This window comes from Cajanus cajan, chromosome 2 (assembly GCF_000230855.2).
Source record: "Cajanus cajan strain Asha chromosome 2, NIPB_CcT2T_4, whole genome shotgun sequence".
In the NCBI taxonomy this organism is placed as follows: Eukaryota; Viridiplantae; Streptophyta; class Magnoliopsida; order Fabales; family Fabaceae; genus Cajanus; species Cajanus cajan.
Genome location: NC_138518.1, coordinates 48,095,327 through 48,117,020, shown reverse-complemented (window position 1 = coordinate 48,117,020; position 21,694 = coordinate 48,095,327). Strand labels below are relative to the sequence as shown.

Genomic DNA, 21,694 nt, shown 5'->3' with positions numbered 1-21,694 from the left:
ACACATGCATTCGGCCCAAAACTCCACATTTTCATCAAATAACCCAAAAACTAGCTCATTTTCAGCATGCAACCACAAATCATCAAAATCCCCAAATTTCATCAAAAACTCCAAAACCTCGAAAACCCAATTTTATCACACACAGCCATCAATCTTTAAGGAATCAACCACACCATGAGTTTAATAATTCATTTCCAAAAAAATTGGCCAAAAACCTAGCTTCCCTTACCTCGATAAAGATTCCGAGCTTCCGGGAAGTGGAGAAATGGAAGAGAAGGAATGGAGAAGAAGATGAGATGGCTCCAGTTCAGCTAGCTCCGCCTACTCTTGATCAGCACCTTCAACCACAAGGTCACCACAAGGAAAGATTGAGAAATCAGAAGAGAGAATGAGGTCAAAAGAGTAAGGGTGAAAGTGCGAAAGAGTGAGAGTTGAGAGGGAGAAATGAGAAATGCGGGTCTCACAAAAATCATTTCCTCCTTTTGGTGTTACAAGAAAAGTTTTTATTGTGAGTCATTTTGGCAAACACTTGATACGCAAAGAATTAGAAAATGGTGACGTGTTTTTAGAAAAATATAATAGAGGAAATGCTGCTTTGATTCAAAGATAATAGGGAACTGGTAGAGAAAATTGTAGCTTATTGTGAACTATCTTTAAAAATTATGCAGTCATATTCCTTCATTGTATTTTTACAAAGTTTTTGAGTTTGCTCAATGCGAATGACATAAGAAAAAGGAAAAATGTGATTGAGAATATATGGAAAGAAGTATGTGAGATTTCATGTAGCAAGTAAAATGGGAATAAATATCATGCAAACAATTGATTGCCTTTTTTTTCTTTCTGCAAATGATATACCATACGAATCAAAAGCAACATCGAAAGGGACATAAAGAAGTATAAAAGAAGCAGGACAGTCCAACAGGTAACTTTACAAGAGAAGCTCTCACATAACTCTTTTTAGTAACTCATGAAAAGCTCTCACGTGACCTTTTTTAGTAATTCATTATGAGCTGCTAGATTTAAATAAAATAAAGGGTGAGGATGTGGAGTAACTCTAAAGAGTTACTCTTGGAGTAAATGGATCCCTCCTCTCTCTCTCTCTATATATATATATATATATATATATATATATATATATATATATATATATAATTATAAATCTATTTGACATATAGTTACACATAATTTTTGTTTGATTTTAAATGGGATTTAACAATAAATATTGTGTGTCATTATAATCTATACTTACACTTTTTAATAATATACCAACATATATTGTATCTATAGTGTAGGTAAAAGTAATTTTTAGTAACAAGTATGTATCATTATAGAGTGTGTGTCACTATATGACAATTTTTTTTTTGTAGTAAAGACACTTTAGAGGATCTCCTAAGATGTGCTATATTAGAGAGAAGATAAATGTAACGAACATGTAAATAAGAAAATACTAAGTAAAGTAAATTTTTTTACTATAGTGAATAGTGACAGAACAAGAAAAAATAGTTTTTGGCAACAATTGAAAATGTTACTTTTGCGACATATATATTATCAAATATTGCATATAGTTTATGTTACTAAAGACTTTTAATAATATTTTTATATAACTAGGCAATATTTTTCAAAAGTTACCAAAGTAGTATTTTTGTAACATTTTAATAATGTTGATAAGTTTTAATTAACTTTATAAAATAAATTAGTTTTAATATAGATGTTGCTATTATTTATATCTTATGGTTCCTAGCCTCTTAGGAATCATTTAAAGTTAAAGACATTCTTAATTAGTCACCATCAAATCTATATCAAATATAAAAGTTCCTTTAACTTATATTGTGTGTCATTACAGTCTATACCTACACTTTTTAATAATATACCAACATATATTGTATTAATAGTGTACGTAAAAGTAATTTTTAGTAGTAAGTATATGTGTCACTATAGGATGTGTGTCATTATATGACAATTTCTTTTGTAGTAAAGACACCTCAGAGGATCTCCTGTGATGTGCTACATTAGAGATAAGTGTAATAATGGTCATGTAGATAATAAAATAATGAGTAGAGTAATTTGTTTTATTAAAGTTAATAGTGACACTACAACAAAAATGAGATTTTGGAAACATTTAAAAATGTTACCTAATTGTGTATAAATATTGTTAATTTACTTTTACGACATAATATCAAATATTGTATATAGTTTATGTTACTAACATTTAACTTAAGTACCACTCCATGATTGTATAAAGTGTTTATGTGTCATTCACTTACTCAATATTAGACTTAATTTGGAGAAATAATTAGAGATTGAAAATATATACTCTTTATATGTGACATTTTATTACTCGATGTGAAACTTTAGTTTTGGAAAAAAAATTATAAAGAATAATAGTAAAATAAAAATTATTATTATATCTATAGTAACATTTTTTAGAAAATTTATTACAAAATAACATATTAACTTAAACTATAGTAACATTTTAACAAAATGTAAGTAGATAAATATTGCTAAAAAAATAAAATGCAGTAGTGTGACTAGAGTGTTGTTCTCACAAATGTATGTGATCTAACAAATTTCAATTAATTAATTGTCTATTTTGAATTTGGAAATAATAAATGTAAAGTAATATAATTACTTTGGTGAATTTGGTGGCAAAGGTTGAGGTAGTATGCATAGAGTCATAGGTTCAAACTCTACCAACATTGTAACTCTTATATATACGAATAAAAAAAAAGGTGAATTAATAATTAAGAAAATTTTTGTATCACTATGTTGTGAATTGTTGTTTATTTAATTGAATATTTGTTAATGTGTTGTTTTAAATGTTTTAAAACTCTAAGGATTAAGGAATTCTTATGAGTTTAATTGTTTAGGGGTTGTTTTGTATTGAAGTCAAAGTTGACCAAGTTTAAGGGAAAATATATAAAGTTTTCTTTAGACTTGAATCATGTTGATAAGGTGCATGATGCATGATGTTGATTGTGTTGTGAACTTAAGACTAGAGAAGAGGTGTTGTTTTAAAAGTTGAGATATACCATTGTGTGAATGTGTTATGGTGCTCTAAGAGCCCACTTGTTGAAAAATCCTTCTTGAGTATTGTTGTATCTTGAAGTGGAGTGTTAAACCTCCTCTAAATTCTTAATTGATATCGTATGGGGTCTAGGTCAAGTCATACTGGTTTAAAAGCATCCAAATTGGATAAGGTATAAAGTCACGAGGTGAAATCCTTAACTAATTACTGGAAAGGTATGTGGTATGTTGTGGATAATTAGCGGGTTATTCCCATATATAACTTGGTTAATGGATGCCAATGTTGTAGTTGGCCCACACCCAAGCTGTGACACCCTCTACCCCATTATTAATATACAACAAATGTAACAATAAAATATTTCTTTTCTTCTTTTTGGGTAAATAAAATCTTTCATAGTTGACAAATATTTCAAATATCACAAGGTAGAAGATTCACATTCGTAACTCATAAATCATAACTCCAGTGTAGAAATTATAAAAGAAAAGAAGTTAAGATTTTCAATACAATTTAGTGAAAAACAAGAAATCATATATATACAAATAATAATAAAGGAAATATAAATTAACTCCAGTAAAGGTGGCAGTGCCTCCTAGTTAGGGATTAATTTATACTCCCAAATCATATAATAATAAATATAACAAAGATGTACATTTTGGTCTTTTCTCAAGAACGTTCAAAATTACATAAGAAGAGAAAATTAAAGCTTTTAAAACAATAACATCCCTAAAAAAAAACAAGCCTAGCTATGCCCGATGTCACATCCTATCAGAGCATGCCCCACTGAAGCCTTAAGCCTCATCACCAACATCCCCATGATGCTGATCATCTGCAACACAATTTAAAACATATACAAAAACAACAAGGGAGTGAGAAACATCTCACTCAGTTTCAGGTGCAGAAATAACTGCTAGATAGCACACACACCCACAACATATATAAGTCACATGTAAACAATACATAAATAGTCAATATCACATATATATATACTCATTTATCATGCTTATGATGTCATGGACTCAACTCATAAATGCATGCATGTGGCGCCATACGGAAGATTCACAATTCATCATTGGTGACCCTAAGGTACACCTAGTTACATCACTGGTGACCCTAAGGTACACCTTGTTAGCATGTTACATCGTGGGTGACCCTAAGGTACACCTTGTTAGTCGTGGGTGACCATAAGGTACACCTTGTTAGCATGTTACATCGTGGGTGACCATAAAGTACACCTTGTTAGTCGTGGGTATGCGGCCTCAGCGGCACACCTGGAGTAATATATGCATATGATGCATGTCATACATTTATAATCTCATTAACTCAACATTTAACTTATTACATAATTTCATTTAGTACATCATATCATTATTTGTCATAGTAACATAATCATAGTTTGTCTCAATAGTCCATTCTTAGGTCTCATGTCATTTGTCCATATTTCACGTGGTCATGTCATCAATACTCCTCATAAGGTCCGCACAGGAATTCACAGAGATCCAGAGAGCATTCTTGTTCATATTAAACCTCATTTATTATTAACATTAATTTTATATTCATTTATTACTTTCAACAAAGAAAAAAGTAGAATAAATAGAAAATCGGACAGAACAACGGCACCTTCAACAAAAACAAAGTAGAGTAAATAGAAAATCAAACAGAACAACGGCACCTTCAACAAAGAACAAAGTAGAGTAAATAGAAAATCAGACAGAATAACGGCAAGGGATTGGGGGCCAATCCGACAAACAACTATCCAACAATTATCCCCACACCCCTGAGCGAGGTTCTCACTCCCCCCCTTACCTGGATAGGCGGAGTTGGAACTTAGGCAGAGCCTCCTCCTCTGGATTCCCTCTTCCTTTCTCTCTCTCTTTCTTTCTCTTTCTTTCTTTCTCTCTCTCTCTCTCTCTCTCTCTCTCTTCTCTTTCTCTCTCTAAAATTTCACTTTCTTCCTCTGTATAAAAATTTTCACCCCCTGCCCCTATTTATAGGCAATCTGACGCACCCGGAACGGCCCGTACTGATTTCGGAACGGCCCGTTCCGGATCCTTCAAATCTGGGCAAAATTTGTAACTGGAACGGCCCGTTCCAAAATCGAAACGGCCCGTTCCCAAAAAACCAGAACGGCCCGTTCTGAAACCAGAACGGCCCGTTCTGAAACCAGAACGGCCCGTTCTGAAACCAGAACGGCCCGTTCTCAATCTCAGCAGAACGGCCCGTTCTCCTTCCGGAACGGCCCGTTCTCCATACCGGAACGGCCCGTTCCAAGGCCGTTCTGGGACTACAAAAACCTCACATTTTCAACATTTGGAACGGCCCGTTCCACTTTTGGAACGACCCGTTCCGAAACCCAAAATACCCCTATAACTTTATTAAAATTACGAAAATGTCATTAAAAAAATAATAATAATAAAAATTTGGGTGTTACACAAGCCATGTTGTACCTAACAACGGGTACGTACTGGAATTTCCTAGTGTAAGTGATAAAATTTAAGAAATCATATTGTGTTGTGAATTGATATCCAAATTTATTGTTGATTTAGCAAGCCAAAAAGATCATGTTGTTGTTGGTTCAGTAGTGTCAAGCCACTTAGATTGCTCACCTGTGTTGTAAGATATTTTTTAGTTGAAATACATAACAACACATAAAGTTGTTGTGTTATTAAGTTAATGTGTTATAAGTTTTTGTGTTGTTAAGTTGTTGTATTGTTCTTATGGTGTGTTGAAAAATTGTGTTGTTCATATGCTATAAGTTGATATGTTGAAAAGTTTCTAAGTTAGTATGCTACTAAGTTGTATAGTTGTGTTGTAAGTTGAAATGTTTTCATGTTGTTAAGTTGAAAATTTGTGTTGATATATTAATCTATGTTGTTAATTTGAGCTTGAGCTCTTAATGTGTTATGTTGATAAAGTTGTTTTATAGCTAGCTAATTTCTTCTATATTGTGTTGTTTTTTTGTTTACGAGCTTACCCTTATTTTTTCTTGTTGTTGGACTACGATGATCATACTATTGTGGGAGTAGGGCATTATTAGGCTAAAGGGCAAGCAAGTTGTGGTGCCATGTTATAGATGGCAATGTTTTAGGTGGTGTTGTTCTAAGGCAACATTTATATAGTTGTTGCATGAACAACAACCTAGGATCTTTATGTTTTGTAGCCTAATATTTATGTGTTTATGTGTGTGTGTGTCAATATATATGTATAAGGTTTAGATATAATCCCACTGAGGGATTTTATGTTTTTAGTTGTTTATTTCCTTACATATATATTGTTGGATGAATATCCAATGATTGCTTGCATGATAATTATATATTAGACTAGTTTTATGTTTCTCGCTGTGTTGTAAATGAGTTGTAAACATTTGTCGAGTTGTTACAATTTTGGCTTTTACTTAACCAAGATAAATAAGTTAGTAAGAAAAATAAATAAGCTATGAATCCCTTCAATTATCTCCTAATATAACTTCATTTAATCCTAAATTCCTTTCCATTCACTAAATTAGTTTACTCCCGATTCTTTGGGCAACAGTCTTTTATTACTAAATATGGAGAAAAGAAAGACATTAGAAAGGGAAAATTGAATGGTGTCAATAAAAAAAACTCAACATTGTTTTTCGAAATAGTGAAGTAGTATTAAGGACTTCGCAAGTGTAGACGAAGAGACAAGAGAAAAGAACACAATATTTTTATGATAGTTCATCTCAATCATCGAAACTACATCCAACTTCTAGCTCAACCTAAGTGTTGTTTGACTTGTTTCTTCTAGCAACTACTCAAATATTCTTTGAATAACGAAGATTTTCTAGACTTCAATAACCAAGTATTTTTTTTACAAACAAGTCTTTTTAGCCTCAAAGCAATAACACAAAGTTAAAGCTAAGAAATCACTTATTTTTGTCTTACTAACAAGACGTGATACAATTGATTTAAGTATAACACTTTTTACAGAAAGATTGAATATGAATTTTAAAAATAACTGTTATTTCTTATTTCTAAATCCTCAAGCTTCTAAATATACATGCTTCATGAAGATGATCGTGGCACATCCTTTAGCATCTCTCACTAGCTTGCTTCATCTGTCTTCATCTTCCTTTCTTGTGAGAAGAAATGTCTGTTAGTGCATTAATTGTGAACATTAAATGTGTTTCATCAAATTGTCACTTCTTATCTAATCAAGAAGACTAGTTATGGAAGCCTTCGTGCACAAAATATAAAGCCAAAAAATGATCTTGTATCCATTACTCAAGATCCATCTAGTGTTATCCTTGATACTAATGTCCATGAATTGAAAACCAAATGGAAGAAGATTTATAATTGATCAATGGTTGACCATTACACAAGAATCTAACATGCATGAGTTTGGCCTAGTCATACGAGGAGTGCATAAAGTCTTAGTCCTATTTTAGTGAGGCAACAACATTTATTGAACAAGGCGATCTTAACCCAAGGCCACCTCCCTTGAAAGGTAAGCAAATATTTTTCGAGCTATCATGACATATTTACACACGTATGGGTCATTAGACCAAATGAAATTCCTTATAAGCTCCTCTAACTTCTGAATCATAAGCTTGGGTTAAGAATAAACTTGAAAGTTGTAAAGAAAAGAGCTATGAGTCACCGAGTTTAAAAGTTGAACTCGTCCCATGATAAACAACAAGCAACCCTTCTAAGAGGCCATTGTAGCTGTAATTTTATCAAAAGTATCTTAAAGAAAATGAGTTTTAGGTTTTCCTTTGATGATGGGAACCCATAGATAGATAAAAGACAGACTACCCGCTAGGAAACCTAATCTCTCTTGTATCGCAACCTTTCTAGATGAAGAGATAGACCTGCCAAAAAACCTACACTTAGAGAGACTAATTTGTTGGCTTGAAGCTTCCTTATTAATTTTAAAGAGTTCCAAAAGGTTTATGATATTCTAGTTATTTCTATGATTGAAAACCAATATATCATTCATATAGAAGGTGTGAGAAGGCATCTCGAAACCTTTTAATCGGTAACAACAGGTGATCCTCCACCAAGTAAGATATTCTTCTACGTAAGACATCTTCTACCATGCAAAACAACAAAGGTGAGAGAGGATCCCCTTGATTCACCCTATTTTTACAAGCTAGATAACCCACAAAGGCATCGTTAATACTAAAAGAAAGTCTTGCTAAAAGTAAAATTCTCTTTATTCATCCATAAAATATATCATTAAAGTTAAAAGCTAACAATATCGATAAAAGGAAGTCCCAATTCAATGTATCAAAAAAATTTATGATGTCAAATCCATAAAATATATTATTAGAGTTAAAATCATACAATATCGATAAAAGGAAGTCCCAATTCAACGTATCAAAAGATCTTCATATGTCAAAGTTGATTATTAAATTTCCATAAAACATATTTTTATCTAACATATTTGCAGCTTTAGAAGCAATGAAAACACAATATGAGATATGTCGATCTTATGAGGAGATGATATGTGGAGGAAACAATCCTCAATCTTATATACCTCAAAAAACTTAGGAATGAGAGCAACTTGATTCAAATGAGTCCTAGGAAGAATCCAATTATTCTTAAAAAATTGGAGAATTAAATTATGTACATTAGAAGCAATAATGTCCCATAAGACATGATAAAAATACCTCCAAATCCATCTAGACCTAGTGCACTAGTGTTAGGCATAAAAGAAATAATAGATTTCACCTCATCCAATAGGCATATTATTTATAAGCATAATGTTATCTTCTACTGAAATCGGATCTAGCACCACCTTTTACATGATATTATTATTTATCCTCTCATTCTCCTTCACATATAAAGTAGAAAAAGAACTATACCACATGATTATTAATATCTTCTTGTGATTCTAGTAAACAATCACCTTATCTAAGGTAGCCAATTCCTTTCGTCAAACACTTGTACATGACTAACTTGTGGAAATACCTCATCTTGCAATCTCCATGCATATGCCAATTCACAATAGGGATGACAAGTAAACCCATACATATAGCTAATATCTGAATCGGCCTTGACTTTGATAAAAAAAATGGCCAATTTGATTGGATGTGGTTACGAATAATACTCGATTTATTAAATTGAGTACAGAGACAAGGATAGGTATATTCTTACCCACCCCATACCGTACTTGTACCCATACCCACTTTAAATTTCTAGAAACTTAATTTATTTTTAAAAAAATTTACATGACATTTATATTATTCTTATTCTATTTTAAATTTATGTTAAATAAAACTTAACTAATGTAATTTTGTAATTGTTACTTTACGTTGAGATATATATATATATATATATATTCAAAAAAATATTTAATTAATTTTTAGGTAGGTATGAGACAGGTACATGGCAAGTACAGGTGTACTCAATACCCGACGAGCACATGAATGAGGACACAAATTTCATATTCGTCAGGTATAGAGACGAGGAAGAGTATAAAATACAAAAACGGGGATGGGGACGAGGATAATGAAACTTGCACCTGCCTCGCCCCATTATCATCCCTGATTACATGAGTCTTTTCTTTCCAGAAATACTCCTTCACATTCACAACATAACATCTAGAAAAATGTTTCCTTAAAAAAATATGATACAAATGATAAAGGAAGAAAAATTTTGAAGACGCAGATTTACATTGCTTCACTCTTCAACAAATCCCAAAATTTTTTAGTACTTTTATAAGCACCTCACAATATTAAAGGAATCACATTAAATAATTAACCAATCACAAAATGAAAACTAACGAGGAATATAAAATGTTAATCAAAAGGATCATCACTCCTAGTATAATTATATATATATAATAAAATTTATTTTTTAAAAATTAAAATAAATAAATATAATTATATATCAATATATGATGTTATGAGACTATTAATGTAACGACTCGCTATGCCCACTGTACTTTTAGAATTCCTAGTAGCAGTAGAAATTAGATTATTAAAACATACAAGATTAAGGAGGGAATGCATCATGGATATATACATATATATATATATATACATATATATATATATATATGTGTGTGTGTGTGTGTGTGTGTGTGTGTGTGTGTGAGAGAGAGAGAGAGAGAGAGAGAGAGAGAGATAGATGTGAATATGAAAGTAAAACACTTGTACTAATATAGACAAGACATATATATATATATATATATATATATATATATATATATATATATATATACAAGTATATAGTAATCCCAAAATAATTTTATGTCTTAGTGCCAGTCGAACACAACCATACATGCTACAAAAAGTAGCACCGACCCCAACAAAAGGTATCGCCAACCTCCAAGTAGCAACTTCTTCAACCTAGTCCTAATCTGATTCGAAACATTGTATGATCATGTAGTCCAAACCATATGAAAAATAAAAGGGTGAGCTAGTAAGCATAGAATCAGTTTCATATCATACAACATCATATCACAACCATATATGAAAGCTTAATAGTCCTAAGCAAACATGTAGCTCATCCAAACCATGTCAACAAGACATCTAACAATGCATATGAACAAACCACAACATACATCATATGCAAATATCACAACCAATGCACCGTCACGCATTTGGTTATGAAGATCTCCTAATGCAACAAGGTAGTCTAAGTGGCTGACCCTACTGAATCAACTAGATCATCTCTAGAATAGACCCATCAACCGAATTAGATCACTAATCCCAACAACATGATTTCTTGAATTTTGTCACTTGTACTAGAAAAGACCAATTCCATTATTAGGAATGGTACAACTAGATATAGGCGTACCATGACCTTGGCACTCAACCTTTCCAAGTACTTGGTTAAGGGTTATGCTCTCAATCTCCTACCTTACTCAACCATTAACTAAGGACCTAGAGGAGACTCAACACACATCAAAACCCACTCCAAGAGACACACCTACTTAATAAGGGTTTTCCAACGGTAGCCTACCCGAGCACCACTCTGAGATTCCTTATGTGGGATTTTTAGTTTTTAAAATAATTTCCTCTCTTCAAGTCCTAAGTTAGCCAACATGCATTAATGTCACATCGCTTCCTCAGTATCCACACCTTACCATACATCGTCTACATACATCACATTCGGTCAATATATATAAAGAGATCAACAACATCATACATATATATAGTGTATATATGTTCATCATCATCTAACACCATACAAACATCTACATATGTCATATCCAATTAACATACATATAACTCATACATTTACTCATGTTCATCATATAGCATTCTAAAAACACACCCTTCATTCAGGTATTCTGGGCTAGATGCAGCATACCTCGCACTCAACACCATCAAGGCAAGGACCTCTTATCCTTGCTCATGCTTGATTTCATTCAAACCGTGCCTAACGTCATTGAGGTGGAAACCTCTATAAGACCTCATGCCTAGCGTGGAAAAATCCATGTTCAACCTCATATCAGGTAGAAAGCCTCTATTTGACCCATGCCCAACGTCACCTCAATGGCGCCTAACATCATCTAGACAAAGAGTCTTTGCCTTAATCACGTTTGGTGCCAACCAACTAGGGTCTGACGTCACCAAGTCATAGGCTTCACATGCTCTCACACTTAACACTATTCGAACCACGCCTAGTGCAATCCCAACTAGAGATGAGTCTTTTTCCTCACGCCCGACCCACCGATCCTATGCTTGACGTGAATTAGACAGAGACTCGTGGACTACACCCTACGCCACGAAGGCGCAGCAAGCGAGACACCAAAAATCTACACTTGCAAACCACAAAAATTGCCTCATTCACTTGAAATACAAAAAAGCCAACACATGAATTGCATCCAGCACACAAATCATATAAGACTCAAAATCAAGCTAAAACAACACATGCACCCATAGTCAAAGGAATCACCAATTCCACCTCCATGAATCCAACCACTCAAGTTCAACATACCAACCCCAAATTCATGCAATTTCAACACTTAAAAGCATGCAACCCATAACCCATTTAATGCATTCAACTCAACTCCGAGCCAACCGAATCTGAAGAAGAGGAAGAAGGCCACTCCAAGCTTGAAGAAGACGGGCTCTGCACCCAAGACTCTTAGCTTCCATTTCAAATCACCACCACACACCCTCAAAAAGGATCTAAAAGAAGAAAAGGAGGAAAAAAGTTTTAGGGAGTCACACTCCATCTCTCTAAAACCTTTCTCTAAGGTATGGAGAACAAGAGTTTATGAAAACTCTGCTCAAAATAGAAAATTTATATGCATGTTTCTCTTAAGATCAATACAATCTTCACAACTCACCTAAATACAATGTTACAATTAAAATATTAAATAATGATCAATAATATCATAAAATTATTGAATGCATCGGTGTTTAATTGATTTCACGAGAGGTTAATAGCATTGTAAAATTATTAACCCATGATTAATTATAAACAAATATAATTCATTCTATTTTATAAATGTTTAATAATAAATCGATATAAATATATATAATTATGAATATGATTAACAATGTTACGTAGTTATTGAAATATCTCATAATAATTAATTTCCTCTTAAATATAATGAATAATAAATTTATTGAAAGATTTAATAACAATAAACCTATAAAATAACTATATTTATACACGTAAGTAAGTATTTTTGTCCTAAACTGTGATAAAATTTGGGACAAATGTCCATGTTTTTTTTTTTAATGGTTGGTGGAAACTGCCAAAACGTACGATGCTGGCCTCTGTGGTTTTGAAGACAAACCTTTTTAATGGTTTGATTTATTGAGCTCCTCTACAGTTTTTGGAAACGACATAATTTTGGCATTATATTACAAATATCTTAATTTCCTGTTATTTTTAATTAAAATTTAAGTTTTATTATGATAATTTGTGTGGGTGGGATGGGGCTGTTAATGTGAAAAATTTATCGAGTGGATAACTGATTAAAAAGAATTTAATTTTATTGAAATAATAATATAAAAGCATGTCTAAAATTGTACTTAAATTTTTGCTTATTAAAAAATTGTTATTTTATCATTTAGTCTTTTGTTTTATTTATTTATTTATTTTTCAAATGAATCTCTTATAAAAAGCTTTTATCATCCAATGATTTCTTATTTACATTTTGTTTTTCTATTTGGTCTTTATAATCATCATTAGTTTTGAGTTTTCTCTTTTTTTTCCTCTAGTAACATGTAGGAAACACAAAATATTACAAAACTAAATATGAAATTTTTATATTTTAATAAACCAGAAGAAAATTCGTAATATTTAATGGGACACGAAAGGGAAAAAAAACTACACAAAAATTTGGTGATATATATTTCTTTTACACGGGACTTTTTAAAAAAAAAAAATCAAATATATGGTTGGTCTAAATGCAGAAAATTACAGAATTTTGAAGAATAAAAAACTTAATTAAGCCTACTATATTTTATTAGATATTAGATATTTAAATATAATTATAGTCATTATAAATTTACCTATGTAGTTAGGGCTTTTTTATTATTATTATTATTCTTACAAATAAATTGTTTAATTTTTACTCATTGGAGTTTTAGTTTCTCATCAATCAATTTTTTATGAGGTTGATTTTTTGGCTTAAATAAATTTTTAATTCTTCAAATTTAAGGTAAATTTATTTTTAATTTCTCAAATTTAAAATTAATTTTTTTAATCTTTATAATTTTAAATAATCTTGTTTCAGCCCTTATATTCAAATTTTATTAGAGAATCATTAAATATTTTCATATAAAATTTACTTATTAATATCTCTGTTAGTGAAAATATTATATTAAATTTGGTTGGTTATGCATAACTGTCTCAATATGTCACTTTTTAATATATTATTAGTGACCTGAGGGACTAAAAAATTATTTTTAAAAATTATAGGATTAAAAATAATAGTTTTAAATTTGAGGATACAAAAATAAATTTATCCTAAATTTGAGGGATTAAAACATATTTAAGATTTATTTTATGTACTATTAATGTATTAAAAATAGGGTTAAAATACGTTTTAGTCCTTTAAATTTAAGGTAAATTTATTATGAGTCTCTCAAATTTAAAATTAGTTTTTTTAGTTCCTATAATTTCAAAAAAAAAATTATATTAATTCTAATACTCAAATTTTGTTAAGAAATCTGTCAAATATTATCATATAAAATCTACCTATTGATGTTTCTATTAGTGAAAATATTACTTTAAACTCAGTTGATGATGGATAACTATATCAATCTATCACTTTCAGATATATTCTTGGTGACATGAGGAACTAAAAAAATATTTTTGAAAATTAAAGAGACTAAAAATAATAGTTTTAAATTTAAGGTACCAAAAAAAAAATTTATCCTAAATTTGATGGACTAAAAATATATTTAAGCCTTAGTTTTTTACTATTAATGTAAAAAATATGACTTAAATATGTCTTCAGTCGTCCTTTCATTTAAGATAAATTTATTTTTAGTCTCTCAAATTTAAAACTGATCTTTTTAGTCTTTGTGGTAAAAAAATCTTATTTTAATTTTTATATTCAAATTTTATTTGGAAATACGTCAAATATTATCACATTAAATCTACATATCAGTATCATGTTAGAGAAAATATCATATTAAACTAAGTTGATACTATATAATTGTCATAATCTATCACTTTTAGATATGTTATAGATGACTTAAGAGACTAAAATAATATTTTTAAAAATTATAGGGAGTAAAAATAACAATTTTAAATTTAAAGAAGAAAAATAAATTTACCTTAAATTTGAGTGACTAAAAATATATTTAATCTAAAAAATGTTATCAATGATTAAAACTTATGGTTGGAAAAAATTTTAAGATAGTTAAAATATAAATTTACTATAAATGAAAGTACGTTTATGATTCAATAATAGTGTAATTTTTCCAATATCAACGCTACACTATTTATTAAAATTTTAATGAGTAAAAATTATATGAATGTTATGAAAATCAACGCAAAAAACACTACTAGAAATATAGTATTTTATATATTTTTGTTTTCACTATTTGTAATTTGAGCCGAAATGCACATTGATATGTTTTATTCAACTCATTTGGTATGCCCTATTAGGTATACCAATTTTTTGTTGGAACCGGTGACGATTCCCTCCTGATTGATGCAAAAACATCACTACTAAATTTGCTTTTCAGATTTTGTTTTCAGTTCAGTAGTTTTAAATATGGCACAAGGCTTTGTGACTGTTCGTCTATACGGCTTGGGCCCCATTTTCAATTAAATTGTTTTTATTGGTGCAGTGTTGATCTTGGTCAGTATAATTATTTCTTTCTTTAAGTTGAATAAAATCGTGATTGTCATGGTTTTTAGTTGGAATAGAATGTGTAACACCTCGAATTTTCTGTTGATATAATATTAATTATTATTATTTTTATATGTATGAAAAATTAATTTTTACATTAATTCAGATTTTTTTAGGCCCAGAACGGCCTGTTCCGAAAAGCGGAACAGACAGTTCCCAAAAAGCGGAACGGGTTGTTCCAAAAAGTGGAACGGGCCATTCCAATGGATGAAAGTGAACTATCTCGATTTCTCCAGAACGGGTCGTTCCCAAAGGGAAACGGGCCGTTCCGAAATTCTAAAAGTGCCTAAAAATTTTTGTTAGAAACGGGTCGTTTCAATTATCGTCAACATGTGTTAAATGGAAACCCAGAACGGGCCGTTCTAATTTTAGAACGGGCCGTTCTGCTTTTTGGAACGGGCCGTTCCGATTTTGGAACGGGCCGTTCCAGTTGAAAATTTTTCACAGATTCGAAGTATCCGGAACGGGCCGTTCCGAATTCAATACGGGTCGTTCCGGGTACACCAGTTTGCCTATAAATAGGAGGCTGAGGGGTGAAAAATTTTATACTGAGTGAGAAGGTGAAATCTTAGAGAGAGAAAGAGGAGAGAGAGAGAGAGAGAGAAAGAAAGAAAGAAAGAAAGAAAGAGAGGGAAGAAAGAGAGAATCCAGAGGAGGAGGCCCTGCCCAAGTTCCAGCTCCTGCTTATCCAGGTAAGGGGGGAGTGAGAAACCTCGCTCGAGGTGTGGTGATAATTGTTGGATAGTATGATTGTCGGATTGGCCCCCAATCCCTTGTCGTTGTTCTGTTTGATTTTCTATTTACTCTACTTTGTTCTTTGTTGAAGGTGTCGTTGTTCTATTTGATTTTCTATTTACTCTACTTTGATCTTTGTTGAAGGTGTCGTTGTTCTGTTTGATTTTCTATTTACTCTACCTTGTTCTTTGTTGAAGTAATAAATGAATATGAAATTAATGTTAATAATAAATGAGTTTCAATATGAATAAGAATGCTCTCTGAATCTCTGTGAATTCCTATGCGAACCTTATGAGGAGTATTTATGACATGACCATGTGAAATATGGTCACCCACGACTAACAAGGTGTACCTTATGGTCACCCACGACTAACAAGGTGTACTTTATGGTCACCAACGACTAACAAGGTGTACCTTAGGGTCACCCACGATGTAACATGCTAACAAGGTGTACCTTAGGGTCACCAGTGATGATATGTGAAACTTCCTTATGGCGCCACATGCATGCATTTATGAGTCGAGTCCATGACATCATAGCATGATAAATGAATATATATGTGATATTGATTATTTATGTATGTTATTTACATGTGACTTATATTTGTTGTGTGTGTGTGGGCTATTTAACCTTTATTTCTGCACCTGAAACTGAGTGAGATGTTTCTCACTCCCTTGTTGTTCTTGTATATGTTTAAATTATGATGCAGGTGATCAGCATCATGAGGATGTTGGTGATGAGGCTTAAGGCTTCAGTTGGGCATGCTCTGATAGGATGTGACATAGCTTAGTTTAATATGTTATTGTTTTAATAACTTTAGTTTCTCTTCTTTTGTAATTTCTAACGAAGAGATAACGTAGATAAAGTTTATAATCCAAGGAAAATGTATGTTAAGAATTGTAATTTGAACGTTCTTGATAAAAGACCAGAATGAATATCTTTGTTATATTTTTATTACATGATTTGGAAAATATAAATTAATTCCTAACCAGGAGGCACTGCCACCTTTACTGAAGTTAATTTATATTTCCTGTATTACATATATATATATATATATATATATATATATGATTTCTTGTTGTCACTAAATTGTATTGAAAATCTTAACTTCTTTTCTTTTGTAATTTTTACATTGGAGTTATGATTTATGAGTTATGAATGTGAATCTTCTACCTTGTGATATTTGAGGCATTTGTCAACTATGAAAGATTTTATTTACTCAAAAAGAAAGAATTTTTTTTTTATTATTACATTTGTTGTATATTAATGTCGGGGTAGAAGGGTGTCACAGAATGGAGTGGACGGAAGGCAGTTTCATGATTTTTCTTCTTTCGATCAATCTTTAGGAAAGGAGCATTCATCTAATTTTAGTCCCTCCAATACGGGGGAATTTGGAGGGGGAAGAAGAGGTGTAAACCATTATAAAAAATTACTTGCGATTTTTCCTAGGAAATTTAGTTGCGAATTTGAAATTTTGCAGAAAATTTACCTACAAAATTTTAATTTTGCAGAAAATTTACTTCGGAAATTTTAATTTTGCAAGAAATTTACTTGCAAATTTTAATTTTCGTGGAAAATTTCTTGCAAAAATTTTTTGGATTTTAAAATTTGTAGAATATTTTTTGCAAATTTTTTAAGAATTTTTTTTCCACAAGAAAGTTTGCTGCCATTTTTTTTTGCAAGAAAGTTTTCTATAAATTTTTTTTTAGTAAAAATCATAAGAATTTTTTTTGCGAATTTTGAAATTGGCAAGAAACAATTATCCACGAAGGTATTAGCTGGGAAAATAAATTTGTAGAAAAATTCGCAAAAAAGCTTATTTCCTACAAATTTTAATGAAAAATTCCTAGGAAAATCCTTATAGTGTGTTTGGATGAGGAATTTAAATGGAGTAATTCATTTATTTGAGGAATTTCAAATTCTTTGAAGTGAAATACCTTATTTGGATGAGAAATTTATAAGGAATTTGAAATTCAAGCATTTGTGAAATTCCTTAAAATAGTAGAATTTCAAATTCTCCCAAAAGAGTAAGAATTTGAAATTTCTCATATTTTTTTATTTTTATTTCACTTATATATTTTATAGCTTATCTCTTATCTCTTCACGTTTTTAATTATTGAATATTCAAAAATATTTTTAAAATCATTAAATATTATCTAATATTGATTTTTTAAATTATTAAATATTTCAAAATTAGCTAATATTTATTTTTTATAAAATTTAATTTAAAAATCTCAACATATAAATATATTTTTAAAATTAATTTTATCATGGTGGAATTAAATTATCATATCTAACCTAACAATTTAAAATTTGAGAAATTTGAATTGACTTATCCAAACAAAATATTTTAAGAATGATATAAATTAAAATCAAAGTAATTCAAATACCAAGAATTTAAAATTCTTTAAATTTGTAAAATTTCTCATCCAAACACACCATTAGGTAATAGAAAAAATTCTAGTAGTGAAAGCTATAAGCTATAGTTTAGAAGTAAGAGAGATAAATAGTAGATAGAACAATAGAATGGGAAGAATCATATTCTTGCAAGAGTTCTTGTCATATATAATCCACAAATCATATAACTTATTTATAAGTACAAAGTTGTAATTTAAATAGTCGTGATTTTTTAAGAAAATATATATAAAAAAAAAACCACTAATAAATCCTGAATATTAAATTCTAAATACTAATAAATATTCGATTATTTAATCATGTATCTCGTTAAAATCTTTTTTTTTTTTAAGGATATACAAAATTATATAATAAAAAAAGAGTATTTCATCATTTGTTATTATATAATGCCTCATTAAAAACTTTGTAAAAAAAAAACTCTTTATAGAACAAAATCTTGGCAAAGAGAATATAAGTGTTATGACAATATGTAAAAGAAAGAGATCAAGAGAAAGAAGACGACACACAAATTACGTGGTTCAGTCAGTGTGACCTACGTCCACGGGCAGTTCAAGAGTTTCTTATTTCCGAATGAAGAGATATCTGATACATATGCCTTTTAGCCTTATAACAAGGATAAAATATACACTACTACAAAAACATTATTTAACATCGCCAAATTTACATCGGTTCTAGTAGAACCGATGTAAATGATAAACGCGGTGGCAAACTTGTAAATAAATAAAAAATAAAAACATATTTACATCGGTTTTATTTATAACCGATGTAAAAATAAAATTCGGGAGTTGTTCTACATCGGTCTTGGGTCATGACCGATGTAGAAATGAGAACCTAATTTTCCCCTTTCCCTCATCAGCAACGTAAACACAGCTGCCTCCTCCCACTCCCCATCCCTCTCCCCCATCCACCAAACCCTAATATCTTCGTGCTCTCCTCCAGCCTCGCCCCCGACGCCGCCACCCGCCGACATCGCCATCCACGCCCTCTGCTCCGCCTCCCACCTCGACCACGCCGTCCAATTGCTCAAGGAATATTTCGCCTCCAAGCACTGCCCCCCAAACACCTTCACCTTCAACCACCTCCTCAAGCACCTCTGCAAGTCCCGCCCCCTCTCCTCCATCTACGCCTTCATCGACGAGATGCACCGCGACTTCGCCCTCAAGCCCGACCTCGTCACCTACACCATCCTCATCTACAACGTCTGGAACTCCAAGAACCTCCGAGAGCCCACGCGCCTCGTCGTCGTCCTCCACCGCGAGGGCTTCAAGCCCGATTGCTTCCTCTACAACACCATATGAAAGGCTACTGCGCCCTCAGCAGGGGGAGCGAGGCCATCGAGGTTCTTAGTTAGTTACTTCTCATCTCATGTTGTATATAAGCTAAGTAGATGCCTAGTCCCTTATCTATGTCTTCTGAATCTGAAATTGAACTCTCTAGTTTCAGAACAGTCTCAAGAGTTACTGCAAGAGCCAAGAAAAGGAAGTTATCTTTTTTGAGTGGGCCTCCACACGTGGCACTCATGCCAATCTTCAGGTAGAAGTTTCTATTGATAGTTGAAATTCTCAAAAGGGCACGATCTTTGTACTTTGCTCTTTGTTAATTGATGAGCTGGCTTCCCTTCCCCTCTTCCCATCTTTCTTGCCTGTCCACTTTCCCCTTTTATAATTTGCCTAATTCCACTTTGGATGTTCAATCTTTTCTCCATTTTGTTGGTTAGCTATTTTCAGCTCTATCAACAGTAGTTTGTTAATTAGTTTTTTTTCTCTCGTGGAAGATTATATTAGTTCAATTTTTATTTGATTGACTGTTACTTTAGATTGTCTCTTATCGAGTCTCTACCCTTTGTGTAGGCCATTCCCATTCCATCTTCGAAAGTAGTTATGGTTGAAAAAGTTTTCAATTTAGCTGCACAGAAGTTGGGATTTAAATTTGTGGCCAAGAAATGTAAGTATTATTCTTCAGAGCATGTTTCATATTTCATTGCTTATGTGGTCTGCTTCAGACCTAGATATCCATTTAGTTCTTAACCCTTATTTCCCTTTAAATTTATTGTTTTTCATTGCCTCATTACCAATTCTCAGTCATTGATTACCTGACTTGAAAAAAAAAACTTCAATTTATTTGTTTTGAAAATGCTCTACATTTTTTTTGAGGTTTTTTTATTTATATTCTGCTACATTCTTATGTTGGTCTTTAATGCAACCCAGTTGATAGCATTTCTGATGGAAGAGAGTTTTTAAAGACGCAAACTGATGGGGAATCAAGCTTGTTCTATGCTCAAATCCCAGGTGGCACAATTCTGCTACATCATGTTGAAGAGAAAGAGAGATTTCCTGCCCAATTTGGTCGTGAGGTACCTGTCCAATAGGGATGCACTGAGCAAATATAGAATCGTATCAATATATTTCTTAACAATTTCCTTTTTAAGAAGAGGTCTTCAATGATTAGATGTTTTTGTTACAAGATTGCAACTCTTTCTATTTTTTTTATAGAGAAAATCTTTGTATTTATTAGTAAGAGTTTACACTTGTAAACATGAATCAGGTTTTGAAACAGGCAGGTTTTTCACCTACTTTTTATACGTAGTTGAGAAGCTATTCACATTTGTTTCGAGAGGCAGGCGGATTGAGGGTGAACAGGGGTTGAGGGTTGAGAAGCTATTCACATTTGAATCAAGCATTAGTTATAATTAAGGGCATGCCATTTATCAGTAAAACATCATATTTATGCGTGTGTTATATTATTATGAACAGGGGTATTATTTTCTGAGTCACTAAAATACCTTGATTTTCAATTTAGTACAATTACTTATCTTGTATGAGTAAGAACTATGAAGAGTACTCACTCCCACAAGGATAGCCAATAATAGCTAGTTATAATTTTGTTAATTCCATAACATTCTTCTTAGATTGTAAATTCTTTTGATGTGCTTTCGGATTTGTGTGAATATGAAAGTATAGTAACTCTCCTCTTTTCTGTTATTAAGTCTTGAATTTGTGTTTTGTGTTGCTTGACGTGGATACGATATAGATATATTTTATTAAAAAAAAATTTGGTACCTTTTTATGAATATAAAAATTTGGATTTTTTATCATTGATTTATTGAATTGGGTATTAGGTAAGGTCAGTAAGTTTTTTAGATAAGTTTAGCTTCCAAAAGTTTACTTAAACCTTGAGTTTGACAAACTTGATTACTTTTTTATTTAAATTTTCAATTTTTTGGTTGT

At 31.5% G+C, this 21,694-nt stretch overlaps 1 pseudogene; it reads left to right on the top strand.

Annotated features, from left to right (window-relative positions):
- The first annotated feature begins 296 nt into the window (after positions 1-296).
- LOC145954986 (uncharacterized) lies at positions 297-21,492 on the top strand (annotated as a pseudogene).
- Positions 21,493-21,694: the final 202 nt, after the last annotated feature.